The sequence below is a fragment of the Notamacropus eugenii genome, chromosome 1 (genome assembly GCF_028372415.1).
Source record: "Notamacropus eugenii isolate mMacEug1 chromosome 1, mMacEug1.pri_v2, whole genome shotgun sequence".
Taxonomy (NCBI): Eukaryota; Metazoa; Chordata; class Mammalia; order Diprotodontia; family Macropodidae; genus Notamacropus; species Notamacropus eugenii.
Genome location: NC_092872.1, coordinates 478,856,667 through 478,870,855, shown reverse-complemented (window position 1 = coordinate 478,870,855; position 14,189 = coordinate 478,856,667). Strand labels below are relative to the sequence as shown.

At 35.5% G+C, this 14,189-nt stretch overlaps 1 protein-coding gene across 4 annotated transcripts in view; it reads right to left on the bottom strand.

Moving 5' to 3' along the window:
• STXBP1 (syntaxin binding protein 1) overlaps window positions 1–14,189 on the bottom strand; it is a 103,639-nt gene that overhangs the window by 76,739 nt on the left and 12,711 nt on the right. Inside the window, exon 1 of one of the 4 annotated variants that reach the window (XM_072632504.1) lies at window positions 10,638–10,804. The exons of 2 other annotated variants lie outside the window; for them this stretch is intronic. The gene's annotated coding sequence lies outside the window, so the exon portion shown is untranslated. Of the gene's footprint in view, window positions 1–2,353; window positions 2,523–10,637; window positions 10,805–14,189 lie in introns of those variants that run through there. One more of the 4 variants, XM_072632505.1, reaches the window with a different exon arrangement.

The window sequence follows — 14,189 nt, the reverse complement described above, 5'->3', positions numbered from 1 at the left end:
GATTGATAACAATGGCAATCAATAACCTTCCCCACCAACTCATTTCCTTTCCCCACTTCTGAGGATGAAGTCCTGGGTGTTTGCAATAGCCAGTTCTAGCCCTTGCCCTGAGTTTTTCTAATCTAACAATGAAGGAAATAAGAATTAGAGTCCCTTTTAGTTACCGGTATCAAATAGTTTCAATTATTTGCTTAACAGTCATCCCTGGCAACCCTACTTCAAAGTTTCTGGCCCTGATTTATTATGTGAGCTCAAGATATATTCTTCTACAGTCAAGGTAGGTTCCTTGACCTTTCCCTTCAAGTTTTAGTTGTACTACTTTAGTCCACAGTCTGTGCCTTTAAGGAAAAGGTCTTTCCCAAAGCAATTTAAGGGACATGGGCAAAAGTCAGAATCTATTATCCCTATAGCCAAGCATTGTAACCTCAAGCTTGTTACCTTTGCCTACCCAACTTCTTAGTAATCCCAAATCAACCTAACCTCTCCAAAGGGCCTACATAAGACCAAAGTCAAGCCTAGGACTATCTGAGGGCATTTCTAGAACAGTCTAATATTCCCAAAGGACTTAAGGTCATAGAATTCAGTAAAGATCTATAAGGAATAAGAATATTAAAAAAAACAATCATGGTATACTCACAACCTTGGTATTTACTGTTATACACTGCAATGACATATATACAAAGATATCCTCTATCCAGGGTCAAGAATTCCATAGCTTAAAGGAGTTGAGAAAGAACCGAAGATACTCTGGCACAACAAAATTTCTTCAAACTACAAGGGTCTCAAGGATTTTAATTAATTTTTATTATTATTATACCTAATAATTATTATTTTACGCTGATTACCATCATAACTCATTTATAGAGTACATTAAGTTTTACAAAGTCCTTCCCCCTCCCATTGCCCTATGAGGTATTATAATAACTTCTTCTCATTCAGTTGTTTCAGTCATGTCTGACTCTTCGCTAACCCAATTTGGGGTTTTCTTGGTAAATATACTAGATGTAAATATGTATTTCCCTCTCCAGATCATTTTACAGATGAGGAACTTAGGCCAACAGGTAAGTGGGCCACCCAGAGTCACATAGCTAGTAAATGTAAGAGGCCAGATTTGACCTTAGGAAAATGAGTCTTTCTGACCAGGTCCGATATTCTATCCACTGGCTACCTAGCTTACCCTATATAATAACTTACACTTACATGTTTACATTAAGGGTTTTTGGTTGATGTTGTTCAGTCAATCTTCGTGACCCCATTTGTTTTTTTCTCAGAAAAGATTAAGGGTTTTGGTTGATGCAGTTCAGTCATTTCAGTTGTATCTGAATCTTCGTGACCCCATTTGGTTTTTTTCTCAGCAAAGATACTAGAGTGGTTTACCATCTCCTTCTCCAGCTCATTCTAAATAGCTCCAGTTTTCAGTTCTTACCTTAGATTGAGCCGAAATTTGCCTAGTAGACAGGGAACATTCCTAACTTTTGCATCAGGTCATGCATGTGTATCCATTTTAGATACTAAGAGAAGATGAGAGGCTCAGGGGAGTAAGAGAGGACTTCCCATGGATCAGGATCATGTCCAATCTTTGACATACACCAGCTGTGTGACCATGAGCAAGCCTCTAAACCTTTCAGTGTCCCAGATCTGCATCAGTGAAGGAAGTTTCCACACTAGTAATTCCCTACACTGATGAACTCACAGGTGAGAACCAAAAAAAAAAGTTAATGAAATGAGATGCCTCCATCACACGCACACACATATGTATGGTCATACTTTAAAAGCAAGACCTAAGAACTCTTCTTTGCTCAGAATTGACTTGCTGATGCCTGAACAATTTCTTCTTCTCTAATGTTTACAGAGGCCAGAAGTTGACAGCATTTGTAATAACCAGGTGCAGCATAGACAGATAGTGAATATTGTATTCTCTCAGCACCTATTCTTCTAGAAATGAGCATTCTACAGTCCTGTCAACATGCCTTCTGTGAGGGAGGAGGGGGGACACATATACACACACATACACAGAAACACACACACACACACACACACATACACACACACACACACCCCCTCCTGTACTCGCTGCCAAGCAAACACTAGCAATTCTAGCAATTGCCCTAAGACTAAGACCTTCAGTAAATTAGTGATGTGCATTTTTAAAATGAGTCCCCTATGAACTTTATGAAAAAATCTAAAATATACTCTGTCAGATAAGAACCTCTTCTCTGGTTGGTTCAAGACCAAAAAATGAACCCATTTGAGCTTAAATTTTAATACTCTATTTGCACAGACACTAACTTGACAGAGATACAAGCAAAAATAACAGGTTCTCAGAAATTTAAATTAGTTATATTTATACTACCTTTGTTTGGCAGCCTCAAAACTTGAAAATCTTTGCAAGGTCACATCATGTGTATCTAAACTCACATAAATAACAGTTCAGTGAAATCTCAATAATTCCAACTCTTCAGGATTTGGAATTTTTGATAGTTGGATGAGACTGGGCTGAGGATTCCCTTTGCTAAGCAAACCTGCCATGAGAGATAGTATAAGTTAATATAGAGGTTCCCAAATTTATTTGACCTACCTCCCCTTTAAAAAAAAAAATTATTCAGTGCCTCCTTGGAAATCTACTTTCTTTTAACTCTTTAAAGGGTTTTTTTTTAACAAATTTATGTCACTTCAAAAAATATAACTTTCTTAATGATGTATCTTAATTTTAATTAATTTATTGTAAAATTGTGGGTTTTTTCCTGCATTGAAATTTTGATGACAAAATATTGCATCATTTAACTGTATTGTAAACAAGTAAACATGCACATATTCCTGCAGAGGCATGGTGGACTTCCTGACAATGTGTGAGATGCTTGCCTACCATCACTTGCATAAGACCTGTCCTGTGAACTTGATCATTGATTGGTTATAACTTGCATTTTATGTGTTTATTTGGAAAATAATGTAATCACTACAACTTTAACTGTTACACAATAAATAAAACACGTATGAATGGCTTTTCAAAATTTTCTTCTCTTCTTTCCTTATGCTTCCACCACCCCTTTACTTTTATTCAATGTCCCACAAATGCACCCAAGGTACTACCGTGCCCCTCCCCCACACACACATACTGTTCCACCGCCACTCCCCCCAGCCCCCAGGAGGCAGTATTACCCACTTTGGGAACCTACAAGTTAATACTAAACAAAATCATAGGCGTAATATTTAAAATATTTGAGAACAGACCAACATTTCACACCAAATACCAAAATAAGTTCAGAACAGGTACATGATTTAGACATAAAGGATGAAAACATAAGCAAATTAGGGGAAGATGAAAAAAATTACCTGTCTGATCTGAGGATAAGGGAAGAGGTCATGACCAAACAAGAAACAGAGAGGACCATAGGACATAAAATAGGTAATTTTGATTTTGTTAAATTTAAACTCTTTGCACAAACAAAAACAATGCAGCCAAAATTAGAAGAAGGAAAATTGGGGAGGGGCGGGTGGATTTTACAGGAAGTTTCTCTAATAAAGGTCTCATTTTTCAAACGTATAGAAAACTGAGCCAATTAATAAATGGTCAAAGGATCTGAACAGGTAGTTTCCAGAAGAAATAATCCAAATTAACAACAGTCATATTTTTAAAAATCTAATACTTTTTTTGGTTTACTTTTCTTGGTCTGTATTTTCTTTCAAAACATGACTAAAATGGAAATATATTTTACATTACTGCACATGTATCATATACTTGCCTTCTCAATGATGAAGACAGGAAGAAAATTTGAAACTCATAATAAAAAAAGAATTATAATTAGATAATATACATAAATTAGAAAAAATACATGTAATTAGAAAAAATTTTTAAATGTTCTAACTCACTAATAATTAGAAATGCAAATTGAAACAACTCTGAAGTACCACTTCACACCCATAAGATTAATATAACAAAAAAGGAAAATGACAAATGCAAGGGGATGTGGAAAAATAGGTATGTTAATGTACTGTTGGTGGAGCTGTAAACTAGTCCAACAATTCTCAAGAATAATTTGGAACTATACCCAAAAAGGTATAAAACGTGTGCATACACTTTGATTCAGCAATAACACTACTAAGTCTATATCCCAAAGGGATCAAAGAAAAAGAAAAATATCTATGTGTACAAAAATATTCACAGCAGCTCTTTTTGTGGTGGTAAAGAACTGAAAACTGAAGAATTTCTATCAATTGGGGAATAACTAAAAAAGTATATAATTGTGATGGAAATTGTTCAGTCATTTTTCAGCTGTGTCCCACTTTTGTGAACCATTTTGAGGATTTCTTTGCAAAGATATTGGAGTGGTTAGCCATTTACTTCTCTAGATCATTTTACAGATGAGGAAACAGAGGCAGAGTTAAGTGGCTTACCCAGGCTCACACATCCAATAAGTGTCTGAGTTCAGATTTGAATTCAAGAAGTTGAGTCTTCCTGACTCCAAGCTTGGCACTCTATCCACTGTACCACCCAGTTCCGCACCTAGCTGTGATAGAATACTATTGTGCCATAAGAGATGACACAGAGATGACAAAGGAGATGGCTTCAGAAAAACCTGAGAAAACTTGTATGAGCTGATGCAAAGTGAAGCGAGCACTACCAGGAGAACATCATACACAATAACAGCAACACTGTAACAATGACAAACTGTGAAAAAACTTAGCTCTGATCAAAACAATGATGATCTAAGACAATTACAAAGGACTTATGATGAAAAATGATATACACCACCAGTGAAAGAACTCAGAGAGGACTTTGAGTGTATATTGAAGTGTAATTTTTTCACTTTTTCTTTTTTTTTTTTTTACAACATGGATAATGTGGAAATGTGTTTTTTGTAACTTCACATATGTAATGAGTATCATATTTTTTTTTCCCCTTCTCAGTGGGTGGGATAGAGGATAGATGGAGGAAAAGAACATAGAACTGAAAAGAAAAATTTTTAAAGAAAATTTTTAGTATACCTGAGAACACATTTTTGAAGTACTATACTTTTAAAGTACCCAATTATTTTTAAAAACACACATAACAATTACAAATCATTTTTATCCAGATATTAAATAGCTTCCCTAAGGATCTCTAGATGGCCAAGGTTTTTAGTTATTTTGCCTAATTACATAAAAGCTGAACAAAACAGCATTTTATATTTTTCTATAATCCAGACTTCACAATTTGGACTACCTTTTTCCTAGTTAGTTCAAATTAGGGAGATCTCACAATCATAGGTATTTCGCATAAACATTTTGCTGATGATACTAAATGAATTTAACTGATTTTAAGAAAGTTTGGTACAAAAACACTGAAGATGGAGTTAGAGGACCTCAAATCCTGGCTCTGCTACATACTACCCATGCAACTGTGGGCAAGTCACTTAATGACTTTGAATGTCAGTTTCCTCATCTGTAAAATAAGAGGTTTGGACAATGAGAATCCCTACCACTCCAAATTCTCTGAGTTCTAGAGGCAGACTTGACTTTCCTCAAGCCAAGAGAATGAGAGAGTAAAAAGGAGCTTTAGATTTTCCGAATTTTAGTCATGCTCATCTCAAATAACATTTCTTATATCAGGACTTTCTTGATCCCAATAGCAGTTACATCTCTATCAAATTATCTCATATTTACTTTGCACATATCTTGTATGTGTGTGTGTGTATACATGTATATATATATTTTATACGTACTTAGATGTGTATATTATATGATGCTGGGCAAGTCACCTAAACTTTCGGTACTTCTGTACCTCAGTTTCCTCACATGTCGAATGAGGGGATTAAACTCAATAGTCCTAAATTTTTCAAGTTTTAAATCTATGATCCTATGAACTGTACTGAGGTTCCTCAAAACCTACAGAGCAGTTTCTCAATGCCTCCTATGAGAGGAAGCAGTACTGAACACTATCTGGGTCCTGAAGAGGAATGAACAACACTTAAGGTACCCCCTCAAAAAGAAGAACTATCTAGAATCCTCAGTACTACTGCTCAAAACTAGCATGTCCCAGTTCATAAAGCACTATTCTAAAAAGCCTCAATATAACTTTCCTAGAGGTTGATGAGTAGAATGATAGAGCCCTTTATTTTCAGATATTCTAGGAAGGGAATAGTAAGTAATCAATGGCTATTCCTGTCTCAAGCCTAAGGGAATTAGGAAAAGCTTTAACCTCTTCTTTTCAACCATGGTTTTCAGGTAATCCATTAATTTTTAAATTCTCTCATCTAGATCTGTTTTTTAAGTCAATTGTTTTTGGCAAGAGATAACATACATTTTCTTCTATTTTCAATTTTGTTCTAACATTTCTTGCTGTCTCATGGATTCACAGATTTCATTTCAGGGACACCATTACTTGAGAGTTAGGTTTATCAACTCCTGTGATAAGTTGTTTATTGTGCTAACAATTCTTTCCTCCCACGTGCTTACTTAATTTTCATTGTTTGGTTTCAGTTTTTCTAGGAACTCTTCTAGATTTGTGACCAAGTCATTTTTTTTTTCAAATGAGATAATATCTGTAACGTGTTTAGCACAGAGTCTGGTTACAGTAGGCACTTAATTAATGCCTCCCCCTTTCCGGTGAGCTTCTCCTTGTGGTCATTATGGAGTTCTCTCCTGTGTTTGTGTCTTCAATAAAATTTCTTTATCACAGCAGGTATCCTCTTCTGTTAATGCATATTTCCAGCTTTCACCCACATCTCCCTACATACTATGATGGGGCAATGGAGCTCAGTATAGTCCGAATCTGTATTATCTGGGCTCTACCAGTTTACACTGTAAAACTAATGAGACTAAAGATTTTCCCCCCTTTGATTAGGGGAGATTTGTAGGAAGGCCTATATCTTTTGTTAATGAGGCATTGGTTTTCAAGGGTTTGTGATGCTCTCTGGCTCTGAAAAGTGTATAAATACCCTTAGGTGAGGTTTTACTTTGGGGTTTACTCATTGGAAGTGTTTGTTTAGCCAGATGAGACTCTGGACAGCCACTAAGGAGCCCCTTCAGCTTTGAAAACCCAGATGATGGTGCTTCTCTCTCTGGTAACTATGTATGTATATGGTCAGACAGTTATCTGTGATGTATGTATTGCTTATGGTCAGGCAGCTGGAAGCCCTGTCTGTTGATTTTGATTTCTCTGAAGTTCAGTGTGCTGACTTTCCCCCCTGAACTAAGTGAATGATATACGTGTTTGATTAAAGTGATTGTTGACCCCTCAAAAGTTGCTTTCCTTTTAGAAAAGCAGATCTAACAACTTGTGAGAATAGACCCTCCTGTCTATGCTAGGGTCCCTGCAGTTACATAGACTTACCCTGATATATTTGTGCTCAGAGTGCTGGCAGATTTTAGGGCTCTCTATAAACTCTCTTAGTTCTGATTCTAAAAGCAGGCAATAACTCCCCTGAGGGGAGTTATTGCCCCCCCTGTGCTGGAATGATGGGGGAGAAAGGCAGGCTGTAGTAGCCTCAGGTGCAGTTGGGGAGTGTTTAATAAAAATAAGGGTTAGACCCAGGGAGGTGCTGAATAACTTTTTATTTTAAAGAGGGAGGTAAGTCAAATAAGTTTGGGAACCTCTGTTAGATCCTCAAAGGTATCTGAGATCAGTGGTCTATAAACTTTCAGAGCTCCTAAGATAGACTTTGTGATCTCTGTAGAGCTTTACCAGTTTCCATCTTCTCAGAGTACTGAAAGTAACTTGATGCCTTGGACTTTCTCCGTGGAATACTCAGAGTTTCCTGATCTCAGTGTGCAATAGGCTCCAGGTGTCCTTGAAAAGCCTCTGGTCTTCAGTGGTAGACTTCCCAGCCTGGAGTTCAAGCTGGCTCTCCTGATAGGACGCCTCCCTTGGTGCCTGCTGGCTTCTGCCTTTTGTGCAATCCTGGGCTGGATAAAAGGATTGTAGTTTCTTTTTTGATTTCCCAATCATTTGTTCAGTCTGGTGCTCTTTTTAAAATCTTTGTTGGAGGATTTGTGTGAGAGCTGGGATGTTTTGCTCCTGGTTCATGTAGCCATCTTAACCGGAAGTTAAGACAATCTATTATTGTGCAGATGCCTTTGATCCAAAGCCATTTCCACTAATTATCTATTTGTCCTTCCATTAATTCTTACCACCGGCTCATTAGCACAGCACCACCTTTGCTAGAGTATGTATAAAGACTTATATATCAAGGGCAAAAAAACTAAGCCAAACCCTAGAAATAAAATAAAATCTAAATCACTAATAATTAAATGTGCAAATTGAGAATTTCTAGAATATGCTGAATTACATTATCGTATGTTTCAAATCTGTAGAAATAAAGGTATTTCAATTCCTAGAATTGGAAAGTAAGGTTATACACAGTTTGACACATATTTAAAACCCTAGAAATAATACATGTTTCTATAACATAAAAAATTTATAAACATAAAATATTTATAGCAGCTCTTTTTGTGCAAACTGTGCAATATCTTTAATTTCCAATTCTAGAGTTTGAAATATATGCCAAATTGAATACCCTCAAATTTCAATTCCTTGTCACCACAAAGAGAGATGCTATATTTCATATTTATAAATTTTTATAAATATTATGTAAATATATATTATTTCTAGAGTTTGAAATATATGCAAAACTGTGCATACCCTTTGACCCAGCAATACCAGCACTGGGTCTACATCCCAGAGAGTTCAAAGAAAACAAAAAAGGACCTATAAGTACAAAAATATTTATAGCAGCTCATGAGCCCATTGACTTTTAGGTAAAGGTAAAGAAGAGGGGATCATTTCATACAAAACCGTATTAATAACATCTGTTCTATTTGCTGTTTACAGCTCATTCTATTTCACCTTTTTTAAAATATATTTTACTGATGTGTTGTGTTTTTACATCCATATCCCCTATATTCCTCCTTTCCCATCCTTAAAAAGCCATCTTATAACCAAAAAAAATCTCTAAAGAGAAAGAAAAAAATTCATCAAAACTAATCAATACACTGAAAAATTACACTTGATGCCCACCTTGCAAAGGAACCAGAAATGTCTTACTACTTTTTTGTATTTGGAGCGAAGCTTAGTCTTTATAATTTTGCAACATTCAACTTCAGGTGTTTTTGTATTAGCTGTTCTTTCAGTTTGCATTGCTGTAGTCACTATGTATACTGTTTTCTGGGCTCTGCTTTCTCTACTCTGCACCAGTTCAGTTCTCCATGTTTCTTCGTTCTCATCATTTTGTTCCATTCTTAAGCAAGGCAGGGACCATTCAAGGAGCCATCATATTACAAAATGCACTATCTGTTAATAGTTACCTGATTTCTTTGACCTTAGAACTACACAGGAATGGGATTATATATGATAGAAGTGTTGTAACCTTCTGGCATTTAGGACTGGGATTACTTTTCACATGTGGGAGGTAGTCAAAACTTCAGGTCATTCCTATAAATAACTGATAGGTGAAATGCTGAGCCTTAGCATCACATTTACAGAAAAGTTAAACATTATTATAGAAATTATCTTTCATAGATTTATAGCAACTTTTCTCCTTTAGAGGATTTCTTTTTTTAACAGTCCAGCTTCTCTTTTTCACAAAGTTTTAAAGTCAAGAAAAAGGCTAAAAAATTCCTAAAACAAAATCTTTTCAGAGGGGGGAAGCCTCACAAACTTAACACTTAAACAACAGGACTATTAAGATTTGTTCTTATGTTGGACTCATCATAAGCATCTCCCTAGCTTAGATATCCCAGCTATACAAGTGAAGCAACTTTTTTTAGAATCAAAATTTTAGTGCTGGAAATTACCTTGGAGGCCAACCAATCTAGTCTTTTCATTGTTCTTTCACTGAAAATTATTTAAAAGATTCTCACAGTATCTACAAACAGCAAAAATGAGCAAAAAGAAAAAGTGTCACTATCTTCTAGTATCAAAAGTCTGTTATATATAAAAATACCAAAGAAATATTCTACTTGTTTTGAAACAAAATTACAATGTAAATCACCTAAACCATATGTCAAAAAAACTATTCTTCAGTGGGACTAAAAAGTGATCTCTTTGAACAAATATGCTATGTCTATTATCTTTTGATTACTGTAGATTTAAAATATTTCTAACACAATAGATACAGGTATGAACAGGTTAATCTTCACACAAGGCAGTAATTACTGAGATGAGCAGAAAATAGAAGGAGGGTACAGCACTACATATGCATTAGATGATATTAAAAAAAGGATCACCATTACCCATTGACAACGACCGTAAACAAGTTTGAAAGATACCTAGGCACATCATCAATTAACTTCCAGCCTCTTACTTGCAGTTTTGCACCCTTACCATCTGCAAAAGAATGTATTTTTCTTAATGCTGCCCTTTTTAGATAATCCTGCAGTATTTTTCTGGTGTACTGCAGAGTCCAAAAACAGGTACTTTGCTGCTGGCTACAATCCAAGGAATAGCAGGCAAGCTGTCCAGTCAGATACCTCTCAGACTTGCAGATCTGCAGATGTGCTGTCAATAGAGCTATTATTTCATATCAGAGAACCACAAGCCTCCCCAGGTACCATTTACTTACCTATAGGGCTGACAAATACTGGAGGAAGAAAGGGGAGAAGGGTATGGCATCAGGAAAAATGCATTAGAAAAGAGAAAGGGCAGGGAAGTCAGTACTCACCAGCACGGTTGTATGAGCTGATCTGATAAAACAAAACACAGGGAGACTAAGCCTCAGAGAAGCAAGGACAGTAGGTCATCTACTATCAGAAATAACCCATAAAAACAGAATCCAGCTCCTGGAGGGCTGCTTCCTTTAAGCAAATCAGTATGATTGTCAACAATATGGCCACCAGGAAAAGGAAACATCTCTATCCAACTCTTCCAAGTTCAAGTACAGGAAAGAGGTGGAGCACTTTGGCTGAATGTTTCAAAAACAATTTAAAAGCTTTTAACTAGAACACTCAGACCAAAGTTCTTCACCACATGTCTCTTTCACAGGGAATTTGTGGCAATTTATGATATCTAATTTCTAAATTCCAGCACCCCAGTATACTTAACTCCACAGAAAAAAGAATAGTAATGAGGCACTTTTGATCAATGGCAACTACGACGTGGTTCCAGAATCTCTTACCTGAGTACTATTATTCTCATATTACTCTATCACTTTAATAAAGAAACTTCTCACTAATAGAGATTTATTTATTAATTTATTTTTAGCATTCATTTTTAAAGATTTTTAATCTCAAGTACTCTTCTTCCCTACCCACTGAGAAGGCAAGCAATATGATATCAATTATACATTTGAAGTCATATAAACATATTTCTACTTCAGTCATGTTGAAAAAATAAATTTAAAAAATAAGATACATAAAGAAAGTTTTAAAAAAAGGTATGCTGGAGGTGGACAGCATTTTTCATCATGGGTTCTTTGGAATTGTCTTGAATCATTGTACTGATTGATCATTGTATCAGAGTCTTTCACAATTGATCATCAACTAATATAACATTTAAATAACAGATGAATAAATGTTCACATTGCTATATAAGGGATTTTACAAAACTAGGGCCTCAGAAATAGTCATGGGCCATGTAAAAATATAACTGGAAGGGGTAGAAGTTTCCCAAATGGAGTAATGGTCTCAAATACCCCAGGTTCTATTTCTTACTCCTCAGGAATAGAAGTTAACACTTCAGAAAAATTACAATATGAAAAATTCAATCAAATCAAATAATCTTTTATGAGCAACCTGACAGAAGGAAGATGGAAGTAAACTGATTATACATTTTAAATAAAACTGTTAGGTAATCTACTTATATTGAGTTTGTGCATTTAAGAGATCCATATTATCCTAAATGAGGGAAGAAGGCAAACCTAGAACAGTAAGGCCCATTTAAGTTAATTCTCTTTGTAGCTATTTCATAATTTTCATTCTAAGGTAACAGGTCTGTCCTATCATAAGGTTTACAATATTTCTTTCCTAAGAAATAATACAAGATCTATTTTAAAGGCTATTTCACTCCAAGATTTTCTTAAAAAGTGAGACTAACCTAGATGTGATGCAAGCTTTTTTCACAGTACCTGATTTAATTTTCCTCAAAATCATTCATAATTGATAGACAATAATGATATATCCTACAGCTTCAAGAAGGCCTATTTTTCACCTTCCACTTCTCATAGCTATATCACAGATCATTATAGATAAGACAAGCTTAATAGAAAGTACAATTATAGCATATGAAGCAACCTTTGTCCACTCTATCACCTCTAACAAAGTATTGTGAAATCTGCTCAGAGCAAAGGGTTTTCTTTCTTCTCATCTCCCACCTCTTCTGACATGACAGAAGAGATCTTTCTTCTTTAATCTTCTGTGGCACATTAAGGATTCCTCTCATGGTATTTATCACATTTTGTCTTTTACTATGTACACACACACACACACACACACGTATATATTTGTCCTATATCCGTTTTAGAATACAAGCTTCTGAAGGGCAGGGGTTGTACCTAATTCACCTCTATCACAATGCCACACACAATGCTTTTTTTTTGCACATTAGCAAGCACCCAACAAAGTTCAACAAATGAGTAAGAGAATCAGCTCTGGTAATATTATTGTTCAAGAAAGATTATTCATTGGCTCAGAGTAAACTAAAACTAACTTAATTAGTTATTGGTTGAGATTCCATTTAAGCCTTTCCCAGAAAGCAGACTAATTCCTGGCATCTTATGCTTACCATGAGAATGTTCTGGAATACAACGTGGAAACAACACTGTATTCAACATTTACAGACAAGAGACAATCTGCCAACACAGACAGCCCTAGCCTTGGATCACCCCTACCATCTGCGTTCCCTGTTTCTATTCTAGAGCTATCAAGCAGTCCTAGAGAAAGTCTCAAACAACTAAGCACAATGTAAAACCTACAGGATCTTTGGATTTTGATTCTTCAATATTTCTTCTCAAATCATACCATGAATGTTCAACAAGTGGCTAATCTAGAAGACAAGAAATCCTTCAATAAGGTAAATGCCTATGATTTCCAGCCACAGAGAATATAGGTCCAGAATAGAGAAGCTCTGGTATAACACCAGGCTCAGTTCTTACCAAAGCAATTGTTAAATTTTCAGTATGAGTATTTATTTACACCTCAGAAATTAGAACATGCTACAAATTGGTCTTAATTTACTATTTTGTTAATTGTCTAAAAAATGTGACGGATATTTTAAAAGTGTGTCCTGCTGTAGGAAAATCAATTGTTAAATGCTTAAGGCATGCCCGTGGTCAGGGGACAAAACTAGTTCTCAAACTGAAGGATTCTTAGGAAATCAGTCCAATTTTAGGAATTTATGACTCTGCAATACAACCTCTCATTTACAGAATTATATGTAATGCAATCAAATACATATAGTGGTTTAAGGTCTGTATAGAATTTTAGAGTTGGAAGAAAACTAAGAGATCAACTAGTCTGATGCAATGAAATGAATTTTTTCTGAGTTCATGCTTTATTTAATGAATTGTATGTCACATGATGAAGGCAACTTCTCCAGACAAGCAATTTGTTTATGGACAAAATACATACATTGAATGGACTCTATGTTGCTTTCACAGCTGGAGTTTTTTCAGACCTCGGCTTAAAGTAAAGGATGAGCAAAACAACAATCTCCATACATAGCCAGTACTTAATTATTTCTATTGTGTATGAAATGAAATATTTTAAAAATCAATGAACTGATATTGTCAGATTCTGCACCTGCCACAATTGCAATCCAAGTTGTAGCCATTGCCCTTTGTTGTCCATCGACATTTCCCCCTTCCCCTCCCCTGCCACAACTTAGCCAAAATCACAAAGCTAGTGAATTGGAAGTTTTTTTAGAATCTGACCACTGTTCAGGAATAAGACAATAGCGGAAAATTTTATTTTCCAGAGCTTTGGTTCTATTCAATTTAATAAACATACATTTAAGTATCTTTGTTCCAGGACAGACAAGAGTCTGCTGGAGCACCAAACTAAGAGTGATAATTCAATTTCATAAAGCAAAGATTTAATTACCTACAGCTGAACCAGAGATGAACAAGGGCCAAAAGGTTGAAAAAAAATGCCTCCCTAACCAGTTCACTATTACCATCTAGCAATTCCTTATTTTAAATAGAAGAAAAATTAGTAGTTGCCTCATTTATCTGGATGAATCATTTCTACTAAGCAGCATAGCATAAAAAGACCATGTTTGT